Genomic DNA, 19,975 nt, shown 5'->3' on the forward strand with positions numbered 1-19,975 from the left:
ACACACATCTAAGCACTGACTGTAAACCTTCCTGAGAGTTTGAAAAACAGGCATTATCTTTGTGCTCTCCCTCTGCCATGCTCCAGAGCACTAAAGTCTCTTGGAGGGGAGCTCTTACATGTCTGGCACCCCAGTTTTTATATCTGGTGTCCTAGTTTTTGTGGCTGCCACCCAGAAGATACCCCTTGATGGCCTTGCTCTGGTTATTAGGAGCATTTGTGTTCCTGGGTCCCACAGGACTGTAACAATAGAAGAGACACTTCTTGGCAGGCCACCATCCCAGGACACTGTACCCACTGATCTTTCAGTAAAAGAGACCTACTTGCTAGTCCTGGCACTTCAACCTTAGGGGCAGGTTTCAGCTTTGGCACACATCGAGAGGCCACAGAAGTGCAATCAGGGAACACAGGCCAGGGGATGCCATCTTTGAACTGTCTTTCTGCCTCACTAAAGCTCACCAGTATCTCCTAGAAAGGAGCCCTGATTTTGTCATTGCTGCCTAGAGGACACTTCCAGATTGTTTGACCGTTGGGGCCAGCAGGATTTACACCTCCAGCCCCACAGCACTGTATATATTTGCATTATTTAAAATCTGTTGCCTGGGTGCCTGGGTGGCTCAGTCAGTTAAGTGTCTCCCTTTGGGTCAGATCATGATCCCAGGGTCCTGGGACCAAGCCCCCCATCAGTCTCCCTGGGAGACTCCCAGGGAGTCTGCTTCTCCCTCTCCCTAAGCTGCTCCCCCGGCTTGTGCACACTTGATCTCTCTCTCTGTCAAATAAATAAATAAAATCTTTTAAAATAATAAAAATAGAAATAAAAGCTTTTGCCTGATGTTCTGGCTTCCAATAAGCTTGAAACTAGGTGTTAGCTGAGATCCTACCCTTTAGAACACCACCAACTGGTCTTGGCACACTCTCAGCTACTAGGAGCTTTCAAAAATAAAATAGGCTGCTTGGAAAATCACAAAGATTTCAGAGACAACCAAGAGATAGGGCAGGGTTGAACAAGAAGGTTCATCTCCTACATAAGGCCAACCCTTTAAGGATGGAAGAAGTGGCTGTTTTATCTAGTGGACAGAAACCAATACAGAGAGTCAAGCAAAATGAAAGAACAAAAGGATATTTTCCAAATGAAAAAGACAAGATAAAAATCAGGAAAAAACATTGAATGAAACAGAAATAAGTATTTTATTTGACAAAGTGTTCAAAAAAAATGGTCATAAAGATGCTTACCAAATTTGGGAGAAGAATGGATAAACAGTGAGAGCTTTACCAAAGAAAAAATATGTAAGAAAGTTCCAAACAGAATTCAAAGAACTGAAGAATACAGTAACTGAATTGAAAAATACACTAGAGGGGTTCAACATCAAACTATATGAAAGAGAGGAAAGGATAAGTGAACTTGAAGACAAGGCAGAGACACTCACCCATCAGAACACCAAAAAGAAAAAAGAAAGAAAAAAGGTACAGATAGCTTAAGGGGCTTATGGAATGCCACTAGGCAGACTAAGACTGGCAATATAGGAGTCTCAGAAAGAGAAGAAAGACAGAGGCAGAAAACTTACTTGAAGAAATAATATCTGAGGGTGCCTGGGTGGCTCAGTTGGTTAAGCAACTGCCTTCAGCTCGGGTCATGATCCTGGGGTCCCAGGATCAAGTCCCACATCGGGCTCCCAGCTCCACAGGGAGTCTGCTTCTCCCTCTGACCTTCTCCTCACTCATGCTCTTTCTCACTGTCTCTCTCTCAAATAAATAAATAAAATATTTTTTTTAAAAAAAGGAAAAAAAAAAGAAATAATATCTGAAAACTTCCCTATCTGGGAAAAACAATAGATATCCAGATCCAGGAAGCCTAGAGAACATCAAAAAAGATAAACCCAAAGAGACACACCAAGATATTACGATTAAAATATCAAACACTAAAGACAAGGAGAGACTCTTAGAAGCAGCAAGAGAATAACAACTTGTTATATATAAGGGAACTATCAGAAGACTATCAGCAGATTTTCTAGCAGAAACTTTGCAGGCCAAAAGAGAGTGACATGATATATTTGAAATGTCAAAAGAAAAAAAATTTCCAACCAAGAATATTCTACCCAACAAAATTATCATTTGGAATTGAAGGAAATAAAGATTGTTTTCTAAACAAGCAAAAGCTAAAGAGTTCTTCATCACTAAACCAGCCTTATAAGAAATGCTAAAGGGACATCTTTAAACTGAAAAGAAAAGGTACTAAGTAGTAAGAAGACGACATATGAAAGTATAAATCTCACTGGTTAAGGTAAATATATAGTAAAGGTAGTGACTAAATCACTTACAAAGCTATATGAAGGTTAACAAAAGTAGTAAAAATAGCTGTAACTATTATAATTAAGTAGGTATACACAAGATAAAAAGATGTACAATGTGACATTAAATTAAAGTATTAGAATGCATTCAAACTTAAGTTGTTATCAACTTAAAATAGACTCTTATAAACATAAGTTATCATATGTAAGCCTCACAAGCAAAAACATACAGTAGATACACAAAAGATAATGAGAAAGAAATCTAGGCATACCTCTAAAGAAAGTTAACAAGCCATAAAGGAATGGAGTAAAAGAAGAAAGGATATAAGAAACTACAAGATAGCAATTAACAAATGGCAATAGGTACACACCTATCAATAATTACTTTAAATGTAAATAGCCTAAATTCTCCAATCAAAAGACACAGAGTTGCTGAATAGATTAACAAAACAAAACAAAACACAAGATCCAACTATATGCTGCCTGCAAGAGACTCACTTCAGATAGAAGAACATACACAGGCTGAAAGTGAAGGCAGGGAAAAAGACAGTCTATACAAATCAAAGCCAAAAGAAAGCTGGGGTAGCTATACTTACATTAGACAATATAGACTTCAACAAAGACTATAATAAGACACAAGGAAGGGTATTACGTATTGATAAAGGGGTCAATCTAAAAAAAAATAACATTTTAAAATATTTATGGACCCAACATAGGAGTACCTAAATATATAAAGCAAATACTAAGAGAACTAAGGGGAAGAACAGAAATACATTAATAACAGGGGACTTTTTTTACATCAATATTTTACACCTTATTTACATCAATAGATACATCATGCAGACATAGAATCAATAAAGAAACATCAGTTTTAATCAACATGTTAGACCAGATGGACAAATCTAAACAGACCACTCATTCAAAAGCAGTAACATACACATCTTCTCAAGTGTACATGGAACATTCTCCAAAACAGATCATATGTTGGGCCACAAAACAACTCTAAGCAAATTTAAGAATATTGAAATCACGTCAAGCATCTTTTCCTATCAAAAACTAGAAATCAATTACAAGAAGAAAACTGGAAAATTCACAAATATGTGGAGACTAAACAACATGCTACTGAACAACTGACACGTCAATAAAGAAATCAAAAGAAAAATCAAAAAACATCTTGAGCTAAATGAAAATACAACATACAAAACTTATGAGATGCAGCAAAAGCAGTTCTAAGAGGGAAGTTCATAATGATAAATGCCTACCTAAATAAGCAAGAAAAATCTCTAATAAACAACCAAACATTAAACCATAGGAACTAGAAAAGAACAAATGAAGCCTAAAGTTAGTAGAAGGAATGAAATAACAAAGAGCAGAGCAGGAATAAATAAAATATAGACTAAAAGACAATAGAAAAGATCAATGAAACCAAGAGCTGGTTCTTTGAAAATATAAACAAAATTGACAAAACTTGAGCTAAACTCACTAAGAAAATAAGGGCTCAAATAAATAAAATCAGAAATGATAGAGGAGATGGTACAACTGATATCAAAGATATACAAAAGATCATAAGACACTACTGTGAACAATTACATACCAACAAAATGATAACCTAGAAGAAATGGATAAATTCTTAGAAACATACAACCCTTTGAAGACTGAGTCATGAAGAAACCTAGAAAATCTAAACAAACAAATTAGAATTTGTTAGTGAAGCTGTCTAGTCCCATTCTTTTTTTTGTAAGGAGTTTTAAAATTACTACAAAAAAAAGTATGGGACTAGACAGCTTCACTAACAAATTCTACCACTCAAAGAAGAATTAATACCAATCCTTCTTAAACTCTTCCAAAAACTAAAAGAGGAAGGGACACTTCCAAAGTCATTTTACAAGGCCAGGATTACCCCCCATACAAAAACCAGACACGGGTAACACAAAAAAAAGAAAATACAGGCCATTATCCCTGATGAATATAGATGCAAAAATCCTCAACAAAACATTAACAAACTGAATTCAACAATATATTAAAAACACCATATGCCATGATCAAGTGGGATTTATTCCGGGGAGGTAAGGATATTTTAACATTTGAGAATCAAGTGACATGATATGCCACATTCACAAAATGAAGGATAAAAATCATATACTCATTTCAATAGGTGCAAAAAAAAACAGCTTTTGACAAAATTCAACATCCATTTATGATGTTGGATATAGAGGGAATATACCTCAACATAATAAAGGTCATATATGACAAGCCCACTATATATATACATATGCACATTATATGAACATAAACACAATGTAATATTATTCAGCCATGAAAAAGAAAGAAATCTTGCCATTTGTGACAATATAGACAGACCTTGAGAGCATTACGCTAGGTGAAATAAGGCAGAGAAAGGCAAATACCGTATGATCTCACTTATATGTGGACTCTAAAAAACAAACAAAACACAACAACACACCCAAGCTCAAAGCTACAGAGATCAGGTTGGTGGTCACCAGAGGCAGAGTGTGGGGGTGGGCAAAATCGGTGATAGAGTCAAAAGGTACAAACTTCCAGTTATAAAACAAGTAAGTCATAGGGATGTAATGTACAGTATGGGGACTACAGTTCATAATATTGTATTGCATATTTGAAAGCTACTGAGAGTAATCTTAAAAGTTCTCATCACAAGAAAAAAACTCCATAGTCATGTATGGTGACAGATGTTAACTAGAATTACTCTAGTGATCATTTCGCAATACACACAAATATGAAATCATTATGACTGTACACCTGAAACTAATACAATGCATGTCAATTATAACTCAATTTTTAAAAAGTGTTAAACAGTACCCTAGAAGCATACATAAGCAAGATATTAATTGTTGTACTTGGCTCTAGTAGAAATCCACGAATGTGGCAAAAAGAAAAAAAAAAAGAGGGGCGCCTGGGTGGCTCAGTGGGTTAAGCCGCTGCCTTCGGCTCAGGTCATGATCTCAGGGTCCTGGGATCGAGTCCCACATCGGGCTCTCTGCTCAGCGGGAGGCCTGCTTCCCTCTCTCTCTCTCTCTGCCTTCCTCTCCATCTACTTGTGATCTCTCTCTGTCAAATAAATAAATAAAATCTTAAAAAAAAAAAAAAAAAAAAAAGAGAAGTGAGGAGACCTGGCTGCCAGGCGTACTCTTCAGTGTGACAGGGGATAGGAAAATTAAATTCTCTGAGCCTCAGTCTCCTTATTGTAAAATAAGCAGGCCAGAGTAAATCTTCTCTGAAGTTCCACACCATCATTCAAATAGCAACACCCTCTAATGTGCCAAAAGCATTATATAATACCTTAGTAGTCATATCAGCATTATTATTCCAATCCAAAGTAACCCTAATAATAACATTACATTTATAGAGTTCTTCACAGTTGTCAATGGGTTTTCACATGCATTTCTCATCTGACAAGTAACAGGACAGCCTTTTTTTCCATGTTGTAATAAAGAAGGCTGGCCCCTTAGTCAATGCAAGGTAATAGGAAGCCACCCGACCTCCAGGGCCCACATTCTGGTCCTAGTATGGCTCTGGTCAAGGAAACCAGCAAGACCCCTCACACAGGACAGACCCCCAGATTTAGGGCTGCCATTCAATAGGGCTGAGGATGACAAGAGTTTTGTTTGCTTTTTTTTTTTTTTAAGATTTTGTTTATTTATTTGAGAGAGAGAGAGCACAAGCAGGGGGGAGGCAGAGGGAGAAGCAGGCTCTCGGTGGAGCAGGGAGCCCAACAAGGGGCTCAGTCCCAGGACCCTGGGATCATGACCTGAGCCAATGGCAGATGCTTAACCAACTGAGCCACCCAGGTGCCCCAACAAGAGCATTTTAAAGATTTTTATCTACCTATTCATAGGCTCCACACTCAGCATGGAGCCCAAAGTGGGGCTTGAACTCATGACCCTGAGATGAAGACCTGAGCTGAGATCAAGATTCAGATGCTTAACTGACTAAGCCAGCCAGGCTCCCCATCCCTGAAGTTTTTATTTTTATTTTTTTATTTAGTAATCTCTACACCCAACATGGGGCTTGAATTCACAACCCCAATATCAAGAGTCACATGCTCCTCTAACTGAGCCAGCCAGATACCCCAATAATCCCTTCCCCATTTGAGGGGTATAGGAAATTTTCCCAATAAATGAGACACTTCAGACACACTCAGGCATCTGTCACTATATTAGTGCTTCAGCAAAGGGATTAGGGATCAAAATGCAAACTTTAATAATTCTTGCCATACTAAATATATGTCAAGAGCTATTAAAAAGCCTTGATCCAAGAATCTTATTTCTAGAAATCCTTCTGAGAAAATAATCAGAGATGTGACCAAAAATTCAGGGACAGGTATACCTTTGTGTGTGTGTGTGTGTGTGCTTCTCTTTATTGCACTTTACAGATACTGCATTTTTTACAAATTGGAAGTTTGTGGCAATCTTGCTTTAAGCCAATCTATCAACGCAAACCTCCTGACAGCATTTGCTCACTTTGTGTCTCTGTGTCATATTTTGGTAATTCTTGCAATATTTCAAACTTTTTCATTATTATTATATTTGTTATGATGATCTGGGATTAGTCATCTTTGATGTTATTATTATAACTGTTTGGGGATGCTACAAACTATACCTATATAATAAAATGAACTTAGTAAATGTGTGTTCTGACTGCTCCATGAACCAGCCGTTCCCCCATCTCTCTTCCTCTCCCTGGGTCTCCCTATTCCCTAAGACACAAAAATATTGAAGAGAGGCCAATGAAAAACCCTAAAATGGCCTCTATGTTCCAGCGAAAGGAAGAATCACACACCCCTCACTTTAAATCAGAAGCTAGAAATGATTAAGCTTAGTGAGGAAGGCATGTTGAAAGCTGAGACAGGCTAAAATCTCAGCCTCCTAGACCAGTTAGCCAAGTTGTAGACACACAGGAAAAGTTCTTAAAGGAAATTCAGAATGCTACTCCAGTGAACAAACTGTAAGAAAGTGAAACAGCCTTATTGTTGATAGAGAGAAGGTTTTAGTGGTCTGGACAGCAGATTCAACAAGGGGCAACACTCCCTTAAGCCAAAGGCTAATCCAGGGCAAGGTCCTAACTCTCTCCAATCCTATGAAGGCTGAGAGAGGTGAGGAAGCTGCAGAAGTAGTCTGAAGCCAGCAGAGGTGGGTTCACGAGGTTTAAGGAAGGAAGCCATCTCCAAAACATCAAAGTGCAAATGAGTGCTGATGTAGAAGCTGCAGCAAGTTATCCAGAAGATCTAAGCTAAGATACTTCTGAAGGTGGTTACACTGAATGACAGATTTTCAATGTAGGTGAAACAGGCTTCTATTGGAAGAAGCTGTCATCTAGAACTTTCATAGCTAGAGAGAAGTCAATGCCAGGCTTCAAAGCTTTAAAGGACAGGCTGACTCCCTTATTAGGGGCAAATACAGCTGCTGACTTTCAGTTGAAGCCAGTGCTCATTTACCATCTCCAAAATCCTTTAAGAATTTTGGCCTTTAAGAATTATGCTAAATCCATTCTGCCTATGCTTTGCAAGTGGAACAACAAAGCCTACATGACAGCACATCTGTTTACAAACTGGTTTACTGAATATCACAAGCCCACTGTTGAGACCTACTGCTCAGAAAAAAAAGATTCCTTTGAAAATGTTACTGCTCATTGACAATACACCTGGTCACCCAAGAGCTCAGATGGAGATGAATGCTGTTTTCATGCCTGCTGACACAACATCCATTCTGCAGCCCATAGATCGAGGAGTAATTTTGACTTTCAAGCCTTATTACTTAAGAAATATTCATTCCTATTTTGACTTTCAAGGCTTACTACTTAAGAAATATTAATTCCTAAGGCTATAGCTGCCACAGGCACTGATTCCTCCAATGGATCCAGGTAAACTGAAAACCTACTGGAAAGGATTCAACATTCTACATGCCACCAAGAACATCTGTGATTCCTGGGAAGAAGTCAAAATATCAACATGAACAGGAGTTTGGAAGAAGCTGATTCCAAGCACCATGGAGTTTGAGGGGTTCAAGATTTCAGTGGAGGAGGTAATGGCAGGGTGGTGGAAAGAGCAAGAGAACCAGAACGAGAAGTAGAGCCTGAAGATGGGACCGAATGGCTTCCATCTCATAATAAAACCTGAACAGATGAGGAGTTGCTTCTTAGGGCTGAGCAAAGAAAGTGGTTTCTTGAGATGGAATCTACTCCTGGTGAAGATGCTGTGAAGATTGCTGGAATGACAACAAAGGATTTAGAATGTTACCTAAAGTTATCTGATAAAACAGCAGCAGGGCTTGGGAGGACTGACTCCAATTTTGAAAGAAGTTCTTCTGTGGGTGAAATGCTATCACACAGCATCGCATGCCACAGAGAAATTGGCTGTAAAGGGAAGAGCCAATCACTGCGGCAAACTTCATTGTTCTTTTCTCTTAACAAATTGCCACAGCCACCCCAACCTCCAACAGCCACCACACCGATCAGTCAGCAGCCATCAACACTGAGGCAAGACCTTCCAGCAAAAAGATTAGAACTCTGAAAGCTCAGATGATGGTTAGTGCTTTTCAGCAAAAAAGTATTTTTTAAAATTTTTGTTAAAGATTTTATTTCTTTAACAGAGAGATAGCACAAGTAGGCAGAGCAGCAGTCAGAAGGAAAAGGAGAAGCAGGCTTCCCAACCAGCAGGGAGCCTGAAGCAGGACTCAGTCCCAGGACCCTGGGATCATGACCTGAGCCAAAGGCAGATGCTTAATTGACTGAGCCACCCAGGTCCCCACAAAAAAAGTATTTATTAATTAAGGTACATACGTTGGGGGTTTTTTTTAGACATAATGCTATTGAATACTAACAGACTATCAGTGTAGTATAAACATAACTTTCATATGTGGTAGGGAACCAAAAAATTCATTTGACTCACTTTATTGCAATACTTGCTTTATCGGTCTGGAACCAAACCTTTAATATCCCCAAGGTAATTATGTTGATCATGGCACAATTTTTAGGAGCAAAAATTTAGACCTAAATTTCCATAAATAATCACATGAACAATGCCACATCCAAATAATGGAATATTACTTTTTAATGCTGAGTAATTATTTTAAAGAATATTTAATAGCATGGAAGAAATGTTCCCAATATAACCGCAGGTGGAAAATTTGGATATAAAGCAAACATATAATACACATATCTTGTTTTTTTTTAAAATGCATGTAGAAGATGGAAAATGTCTTAGAATGTTTTAAGTGGTTTTCTCTATTAAAATTATGGATGATTTTGATGTTCTATAATTCTACAATGAGCACTGAGCATGCACTATTTTTATAACCAGAAATTTAAAATTAAAACATCTTTGTCCCACCTACCTCCCAGAATAGTGACAAAAACAAATAAGAAGGATGAGCTTTCCAACAGTAAGGATGACCCTAAAATGGAATTTGTGGGGAGAGGACTCAAGTAGTATTGTGTGACCTCATGACCCCTGACGTTAGGTTCCAGACGTTAACAACCTGGAATTCTAGAGTCCTCTGTGAAAACTCCCCATCCACAAGATGTGTCCTGCATTATTAGTGGGACAGGGCTGGATTGGGTTCGTCCCTTCCTTTCTGCCTAGTGCCCTAATGCCCAGGATAAGGCAAGCAGTCAGTGGCCAAGATAGACCGACCCTAGGGGACCAACCCTGGCAGCCAATGGCAACTGTGCCCTTACCAGCTACTAACTCCCCAAGTGGTGAAGGCCCTTCTTGTCAGCAAGCATGTTGCTGGGACCTCCGCTACTGGCTCCAGAATATGGTGCTCATGATAACATCCCTGGGGACCTGGTCCTGAGGCTTCACTCTGCAACTATAGTCCCAGGCATGCCATGGGAGAGGAAAGAACAAGTGAGTGTTATCAAATAAAACCCTTAGATATTTTTTGTTTGGCCCACCAAGCATTTTACAGAACAGTATACCTGAGTAGGGGTTTGGCTTGGCCACAATACAGTATAAGCAGCTTACCTTATACCTACACCCCTACAGGCACCAAAACTTATGACAGAGGGGAAAACCTGGACTCAGAGGACAATGATTTATTCAAGACCATGCAGCAAGTTGTTGACAAAATGGGTCTAGAACCTGGGTTTCCTGACTTCTGGTTCAATGTGTTACCTTATAGAATTGCTGGTTCTCCAGAGATTCTACACCCCTTCTAGTAGGAGGCATCCCCGGCAATTTCACCTCCTGTGGGTCTCTTTGCTGAGGATGACAGGAGACTTTAGTTATTATTTTAGGTTGTCAGTGACCAAAACATGGGGGAAGACGTTGTTCATATTCGGGACACAGAAATAATTGACAATGGGCAAGCAGGAAAAGACAGGACATGGTAGTAATGAGGGGTTGAGGAGACAGGAGAGCCCCTGCTTCTGTAGGACAGGTGATAGCAAACCACGTTAAAGAAAGTGAACACAGAACCTTAATGGTAAGTAGATGCTTGAGCAAAGCTGTACTCATCCATCTGCTCTCCAGAGTAGATAGGAAGGAGTACTCCAAGAATTAGAGGAAGCTAAATTGATGAAATTAAGGAGATAGGGAGAGGTAGTAATCCACTTCTGCCTTGGTTTCTTGGTCCTCCCTGGCTTGGCTGTAGCTTTGCTCTCATCCCCGTGAAATGTGTGGGACAGCAGGTGATAATGCGATAAACTCTGAGTGAATGTTATATTCTGGACTTCCTCTCTAAGACAGTGACTCTGTCACCTAGAGAAGGGGAAGAAGGAGTTTAGTGCTGTGCTGTATTTTCCTTACCTTTCCTTATTTTTCCTAGTCTCAGAAAACAAATGACAAAAGAGTGGAAGATGCGGTGGAGGTGAGAGGAACAGAGAGGTGAGGCAAGAGAGAGACAAAGAAAGATTAGGGTAGAGGAAAAAAGGAGTAGAAAAGCAAATAAACAAGTTAGATGACAAGGCAGGAAACAGGAGAGTTTATACTTTCTAACTTAAAAAGAAAGATGGACTTTATTACTCTGATTTCTAGCAACCCGCTGACCTGTCTCTGTCTCCCTCCCGAGCCTGTGGGCTTCCAAGGTCATGACGTATCAAGTTGCATCGGGCAAAGCATTTGCGTGTAGACAGAAAAATCGGCCTCTCTCCAGCACCTTGTCATCTTGCACCAGAATGCTGTGAACTGCCATGAGTCTTCTCAGCTGGGAGGACTGCTAACAACGGTGAATTAATTTGGCCATTTTCCTGCACAAAGCTGGGGTGCCCCACCTCACTGCAGGAATAGTGCGCTGCTGGTTTCCTCTGGATCACCAGGTGTGCCCAGGCATCACAGGCGGTGCGACTCCTGAGGGACTCCTGAGGGACTAGGCAGCTTGAAGTGGGGGAGGGGTGGGGCAGGGAAGGCCGCCAATGAGCCAGCAGGAAGCCAAGACCCGATGGGTATTCCCAAAGTGCAAACACACAGAAAAGGCCAGCCTCCAGGTCAAATTCATAGTCAGTGGAGCCCAGTCCATCTGGCAGCAGATGGCTCTTCTATTCTAGACTTGGGTCATTCCCCTTGAGAAAACTTCTTTGATAATGTGTTGTCAGTCCCTTTCTCAAATTGCACAGAAGGCTCAGACATCACCAAAACATGCAACCAAGAACACCACCACGAAGATTCTCAGCAATACTTGGGAAGGAGGAGGAACAGAGTTATTTGCTTGTTTTATTTTTAATTAAAGGTGTTAACTGCAGAGAAAAGAGCCCCAGAAAAATCCTTTCTAATAACACAGGCAGTGCACTCTCCTTAAAATCCTTTCTAATAATAGCACACTCTCCAGCCTGGCTGCTCCTTCCCTCTTCCAGTCTAGCAAAGAAGGGGAAAGTTGAATGGGTCTATCAGATCAATGGAGTCCATTCCTGTAGGCTCAACAGGGAGGCTGGAAGAGCACTTTACAGACCAAAGAGAGGAATCAGAGGAAACCCAAGCCACCCTGCACCCTCAGCACTCCTCTCAATGTGCTAATGTGCTAATATCCCAGAATGCTAACAGGGCTGCCTTGGGGACTGAAAAACATGGTGCACCGGGAGTCAGGACATCGGACTGGCAGGCCCAGCTCTGCCACTGACCTGCTGTGCAGCCCGACACCGGGTGCTTAGCTTCTCTGAGTGCCAGTGTCCCCATCTATGAAACAGGCGATGTGTACCTAATATTATTGCCTATTAGAATTTCATATATAGGGTATCATGCACTGTGTACTCTCCTGTGTAAGGGCTCTTTTCCCTCAGAATAATGTTTTTGAGATTTCATCCATGTTGCCTGATGTACCATTTTGATCCTTTTGAATTGTATGATTATACCACGTTTCTTTATCCATTCTCCAGTTGATGGATGCTTAAACAGTTCCCAGTTTGGGACCACTACAAATAAAGATGCTACTTTCTGTCTTTATGATTTTGCCTACTCTAGTAACTCAAGTAAGTGAAATCATCCAGTATTTATGCTTTTTATGACTGGCTTCTACCATAATTTCCTCAAAGTTCATCCATGTTGTAGCATGTATCAGAACTTCCTTCCTTCTTCAGGCTCAATCATACTCCACTGAATGTCTTTCCCACGTTTTGCTTATCCATTCATCTGTCAATGGACACGTGGTTGCTTCTACCTTTTGGCTCTTGTGAAACTCTATTACAAATACTCTTCAAGATCCTGCTTTCAATTCTTTGGAATACACACCCAGAAGAAAAATTGCTGGATCATATGGTAGTTCTATATTTAATATTTTGAGGAACCACCAGACTGTTTTCCACAGCAGCTGCACCACTTTACATTTCCACCAACAGTACAGCAGATTCCAAATTCTCTACATCCTGGCCAACACTTGTTACTTTCTGTTTTGGAGCTTTTTTGTTATAGCAGCCATCCTAATGAGCATGAGGCAGTATCTCATTGTGGTTTTTGTTTTTTTCTAAGTATGGTTGACATATAACATTATGTTAGTTTCAGATGTACAATACAGTGATTTGACAATTCTAATCATTATGCAATGCTCACTATAATAAATGTAGCTAGCATCTGTCACCATGTAATTGTGGTTTTGATTTGCATTTCCATACTGATTAGTGATGTTGAGTATCTATTCATATGCTACTAGCCATTTGTATATCATCTTTATTTTTGAAAGATTATTTATTTATTTATTTGAGAGAGAGAGAGAGCAAGCGAGCAAAGGTTGGGGATGGAGGCGTAATGGGACAGGGAGAGGGAGAGAATCTCAAGCAGACTACCTGCTGACCACGGAGCCTGCTTGAGATTCTCTCCATCTCCCTCTCCCATTGCCCCTCCCCTCCCCACCCCCTGCTCAATCTCACAGCCCTGAGGTCATGACCCAAGCCTAATCCAAGAGTTGGACACTTAATGACTAAGGCATCCAGGAGTCCCTGTATATCATCTTTAAAGAAATATCTATTCAAGTTTTTTGCCCATTCTTTAATCAAGTTATATGTATTTTTTTGTTGACATACTATAGTTTTATAGCAAATCTTCAAGTCAGGAAATGTGAATCCTCCAAATTTATTCCTTTTCAAGATTCCTTTGGCTATTCAAGGTCCCTTACATTTCCATATACATGTTAGAGTCAGGTTGTTGATCTCTACCTCTAAAAAAGCCACCTGGGATTTTGAATGGGATTGCTTTAATCTACAGATCTATTTGGGGACAACTGACAGTAACATTGAGTCTTTCAATCCATGAACATGATACTTCTCTCCTTCACTTATGCCTTCTTTAACTTCTCACAGCACTGTTTTATAATTTTTATGTATAGGTCTTCCATATTCTTTTGTTAAGTTTATTACCTAAAATTTTATGCTTTATAATATCATTTTAAAAGAAATTGTTTTTCTTTAATTTTTATTTACTTTTTTTAAGTAGGCTCCACACCTAGTGTAGAGCCCAACACAGAGCTTGAACTCATGACCCCAAGATTAAGACCAGAGCTGACATCAAGAATCAGACACTCAAGTCATTGAAGCACCCAGGTACCCCAAAAATTCCTTTTTAAAGATCTTCCAATTATTTGCTACTGCTTTATAAAAAATATAATTTCTGAATGTTGACTTGGTACTCCATTAAATACACTTATTTTATACATTCCTCATGATTTTCTATGTCAACAATCATGCCATCTGTGAAAAAAAAAGAGATTTGTTTATTCTTTTCTTTTCTTAAGATTTTATTTATTTATTTGAGAGAACAAGAGTGAGTACAAGCTGGGGAGGGGCTGATGAGGAGAGGGAGAAGCAAGGTCCCTGCAGGGAGCCCAACATGGGCTCAATCCCAGGCCCCTGGGATCATGACCTGAGCCCGCTTAACCTACTGAGCCACCCAAGCACCCCCTGCTTATTCTTTTCTGACTGTTAAGACTTTTGTTGCTTTTTCTAACTTTATGGCACTCACTAGAACCTCCATCCAGTATGAAGTTAAACAAAATAGATAAAACATATTTGCCTTATTCTGATCTTAGGAGAAACACTTTCCATTTTTCACAATTATGACATTTGCATTTTATTTTTTTTTTAATTTATTTATCTGAAAGAGAGAGAGAGAGAGAGATCATGAGTAGGCAGAGAAGCAGGCAGAGGGAGGGGAAAGCAGGCTCCCCACTGAGCAGAGAGTGGGGCTGATGTGGGGCTCAATCCCAGGACCCTGAGATCATGACCTGAGCCAAAGACAGAGGCTTAACCCACTGAGCCACCCAGGCGCCCCCCACTTCCATTTTTCTTTTTTAAAGTAGCCTCCATGCCCAGTGTAGAGCCCAACACAGGGCTTGAATCAAAACCCCAAGATCAAAACCTGAGCTGAGATCAAGAGTTGGATGCTCAACTGACTGAGTTACACAGGCATCTTACTTCCCTTTTATTTCTAATTTGCCAAGAGTTTTTATCACAAATGCATGTCAAATTTTTTCCAGCTTTACTGAGGTATAGTTGATGAATAAAAATTGTATATATTAAAGATATACAAAGATTTGATATAGACATATACTGTGAAATCATTAACACAATCAAACTAACACATCCATCACTTCACCTCACAGTTACTATTTTTGTGTGTTATATGTGTGGAAAGAATACTTAAGATAACTTTTAGCAAATTTCAAACACATAATATAGTATTACTAACTATAGTCACCATACTACACACTGGTCTCCAGAACTTATTCATCCCACATAACTGGACCTTTTGTACCCTTTGCCCAACAACTCCCTATTTTTCCACATGGCAACCACTGTTCTACTTTGCTTTTATGAGTTCAACTTTTCTAGATTCCACATTTAAGTGAGATCATGCAGTATTTGCCTTTTTGTGTTTGGCTTATTTCACTTAGCATAATGTCCTCCAGATTCATCCATATTGTCACAAATGGCCCGGTTTCCTCTTTTTTAAGGATGTATAATATTCTTCTGTGTGTGTATGAGAGAGAGAGAGACATTTTCTTTACCCATTCATCCATCATATCTTAGCTACTGTGAATAATGCTGCAATAAACATGGAAGTGCTGATACCTCTTCAAGATACTGATTGCAGGGGCATGTGGGTGGTTCAGTCCTTGAGCATCTGCTTTGGCTCAGGTCACGATTGGGATCGAGCCCCACATGGGGCTCCCTGCTCAGTGGGAAGCCTGCTTCTCCCTCTCCCACTTCCCCTGCTTGTGTTCCTTCTCTCACTGTGTGTCTCTCTCTCACTGTGTCTCACTGACATATTCTGTCAAATAAACAAATAAAATATTAAAAATATATATATACTGGTTTCATTTCCTTTGGATATATACCCAGAAGTGGGATTGTTGGATCATATAGTAGTTCTATTTTTAAATTTTAAGTTTTTGAGAAAACATCATACTGTTTTCCATAATACATGTACCAATTTACATTCCCACTAATTAAGTATAAGGGTTTTCTTTTCCTTGTCAACATTTGTTATCTCTTGTCTTACTGTCTTGTCTTATACCTAAGATGTATACAGTGATATCACATTGCAATTTTCTTGCTGTTTTTTCTGCATCTAATAAAATGACTATATATGATTTTTCTTCTTTATTTTGTTAGTATGGAGAATTACATTTTTTTTTTCCAAATGTTAAAGTAAGTTTTCATTCCTGGGATAACACAGCTTGGTCATGGATGAATTATCCTTTTTATATACTGCCAGATTTGATTTGCTAATATTTTGTTAAAGATTTTTCTATCTATGTTTATGAGAGATTCTAATCTGTAGTTTTCTTTTTTTGTAATTTCTTTGTTGGGTTCACAAAATAGGTTGGGAAGTGTTCACTCCTCTTTCTCTACTTTCTGAGTTTGTGTAAAACTGTGTTTTTCCCTAAATATCTGATAAAAATTACCGGTTAAACCATCCCAGCCTAGAAAGTACTTTGCAGGAAAGTTTTCAATAATGAATTGATTTCTTTAACAAATATATAGTTCAGATTTTCTATTTCATCTTGTGTCAGTTTTGGTTAAATTGAATTTTTTTTCAAAAATTTATCCATTTTATCTAATTTGCCAAATTTATTGGCACAATAGTGTCCAGAATATTTCCTTAGTATCCTTTAATGTCTATAGAGTCTGTAGTGACATACATGCTTTCATTACTGGATACTGGTATTCTGTCATCTCTTTCTCTTTTTCCTTATCTATTCAGCTAGGGCTTCATCAATTTTGTTGAGCTTTTCAAAGAATTGCTTTCGGGTTTGTCATTTTTCTCTATTTTTGTCTGTTTTCTATTTCATTAATTTCTGTTCTTACCTTTATTATTTCCTTCTTTCTACTTTGCATCTACTTTTCCTTTTTTAGCTTCTAAAGATGGAACATGAAGTCACTGAATCTTGTCCTTTCTTCTTTTCTAATACACGCATTTAAAGAAATAAACTTCCTTCAAAGCACTGCTACAGCTATATTCTACCAATGTTGAAGTGTTCTATTTTTATTATCATTCACTATGAAGTTTTTAAAAATCCTCCCATTTTGAAATAAATTCAGAGAAAATTTATAAGAACTATATGAAGAACTCCTATTTACCCTTTACTTATTTCATATTCCCGAGATATTACCATTTACCATCTTTGCTCTGTATTACCTTCCCTCCTTATCTCCAATTTTTCCTGAACTACCTATGAGGAATTTGGCAAACTGATGCACTACCACTCCAAAATACATTAGTGTATTTGTCAACCAAGCTGTCAACACTCTCTACATAGCAACAATTAAACCATAAAACTAAAAAGTTAACGCTGGTATGTAACCACCACCAAAACTTCAGACTCCATTTAGGTTACACCAATTGTTCCTATGGTGTCCTTTACAACAAAAAGATCCATACATTTCATTTAGTTGCCCAGTCGCTTTAGAGTCCTTTTGATCTGAAACTATTCCTCAGACTTTCCTTGACCCTCAGGACCTTAATTTTGTGAAGAATGGGCCTGCTTTTGGTCACTCTCCAGTTCCTTCAGCTGGTTCTTTTTTACCCTTTGTCTGAGTTTACAGTTGTCTTCTGTTGGAAGGTTGGTCCAAAAGAACTACTCCACCAAAACCAGAAATGGAATCAAGATGGAATTTAAGCCTCTTCTGACCACAGATCCCACCTGAAAAACGCACCTGTCTTTGTTTGACTAGCATGACAGTTCTCCTATCTACGAAACAGGCACAGTTCCATTATGCAGCCTCATAGCATTTCATATAATTTTCCCAAATATCTATCTTTATTATTATTATTATTAAGTGATGCCTATATAGTTAAAAAATCAGAAAGTACAGAAAGGTACCAAATGAAAAGAAAGTCCCCCTCCTAACATTAAAAAGAATTGCATTTAATGGGACAAATCTCTCTCTAACACTAGGCTTGGCACACCAGTGATAGGAAAAATAAAGGAAACTCTGGCCAGGAATCAAAAGATCTACGTTTTCAGTCCTGATCTCCAACTCCAAAAATGGCTTTAGGTACATTACTTATGCACACAAAAAATATTTACTCAGCTCTTAATAGCATATTTAACTATTCTATGCCTCAGTTTTCTGAGAAGTACACATAGCACTATCCATCTTTTCTATTTGTCTCATAGGCAGGAGAAAAATGATGCAATATTGTGTGTTTGAACTGCTAAAAGTTGAAAGCATAATACAAATGTAACAATATATCAGGTATTAAACCTCTAGAAAAATTAACCATGGAAATCAAAAGCCTTAGATGGAATACAAGGAGACAAATTAAAGATGACATGGGAATGGAACAATCTATACTATTTAGTTTCATACTATTATACTATCTATACCTCTACTGTCCAATACAGTAGCTACCGTACATACAGCCATTCAAATTTGAATTAAAATAAAATAAATGTAAAATTCAGTTCTTCTGTCACACTAGCCACATTTCAAGTGCTCAGTAGCCACAGGTGGTTATCAGCTACTGTACTGGACTGATACAGACCATTTTAATTATAATGGAAAGTTTTACTGGACAGTACTGACCCATTTATACCCTGTAGATTCTTCATTGCCTGATATTAATGTTGTTGCTGAGGAATGAATACACAGCAGCTAGCCTTCCACTATAAAAGAAAACAAAAATTCTCAAAGCTAAAAGAAATCCACATAGGTAAGAGTGCTAACCAAATCAGAACGGTACTGGGCTTAGTGCTTTGGAGGACCCCTAGTACTGGTTCTCATCAGAGAGATTATGAAACTGAAGCCCAGGGAAGCAGGGTCTTTGGCCCCAGGTGCCACAGTGAATTCATGGAATCCTGGTATATCATAGCATAGGCCTGGCAGTAGGCTCTGTCACTTATTAGCCACATAGCCTTGGATGGGTAACCACCCCCAAGCCTCACTCTCATCATCTGCAAACTGAGGAATAATAATCCCAACTCCTCTGGGTTGTCATGAAGATTAAAGAGATGATGTCTCGAAAGCGCTTGGCAGAAAACTTGGCACCCCACCGGGACTTGGTGAATGCCACCTGCTGTCATCATTAATGAATATACTGCTCTTTCCACTGTACCACAAGCTGAGCAGGGAGGCTTTGGCCACCAGATGCATCATCGTCACAGAGCTGGGGAGTGTAGGAAGGAACACGGAAATGATGCAGCCTGGAGAAATGCGCCAGAGGAGCAGAATGATAAATGCATTGTGTGGCAGCAGCTACAGAACTGCGCCGGCAAGTCCCCATGCCGTAGCAGAAATTTCACCTTGAGGGGTGCAAAGGGAAATGTACCACTTGCATGCTTCTGTGTTCTTACCTTTAAAAAAGGCATGTGAGGGATGGAGCCCTGCAGATGGAGGAAGATGTTTATGTCTCTATAACCCTCATGCTGAGACAACTGGAGGAGTCAGCATTCTGTTTTTGTTCTTCTCCCTCCAGAAGTAATATATCACAATTCTGTTAGCTACCAACACAGAGATCCCACCACAGCCTCTCCGAAGCTGGCTTCAGAGTGGGTGGAGCTCTCCCCAAGGCTTCTCTAGGTCCCTCCTGTGTGCCCTAGCCCCTCGCCCCCTGCCTGGCAGGCATGAGATCCAAAACAATCATAAAATACAGTGTCCACTCTGCAGCACCAAACGCTCTCTTCTGAAGACCGACCACCACACATGAGGCGATCAGATGTTAGAGGAAAGTCAAATAGCAGCAAGTGACTCGGTCTCTAAGTGAGAAGAGGTTTCCATCCCATT

The 19,975-nt window shown here is 39.2% G+C and overlaps 1 protein-coding gene and 1 pseudogene across 13 annotated transcripts in view; one reads left to right on the top strand and one right to left on the bottom strand.

The window, feature by feature from the left end:
• The window catches only part of SERGEF (secretion regulating guanine nucleotide exchange factor), a 222,326-nt gene that overhangs the window by 136,769 nt on the left and 65,582 nt on the right, over positions 1-19,975 (bottom strand). The gene's annotated exons all lie outside the window — the stretch shown is intronic.
• Positions 7,081-8,834, top strand: LOC125078549 (tigger transposable element-derived protein 1-like; annotated as a pseudogene).

The sequence above is a fragment of the Lutra lutra genome, chromosome 10 (assembly GCF_902655055.1).
Source record: "Lutra lutra chromosome 10, mLutLut1.2, whole genome shotgun sequence".
In the NCBI taxonomy this organism is placed as follows: Eukaryota; Metazoa; Chordata; class Mammalia; order Carnivora; family Mustelidae; genus Lutra; species Lutra lutra.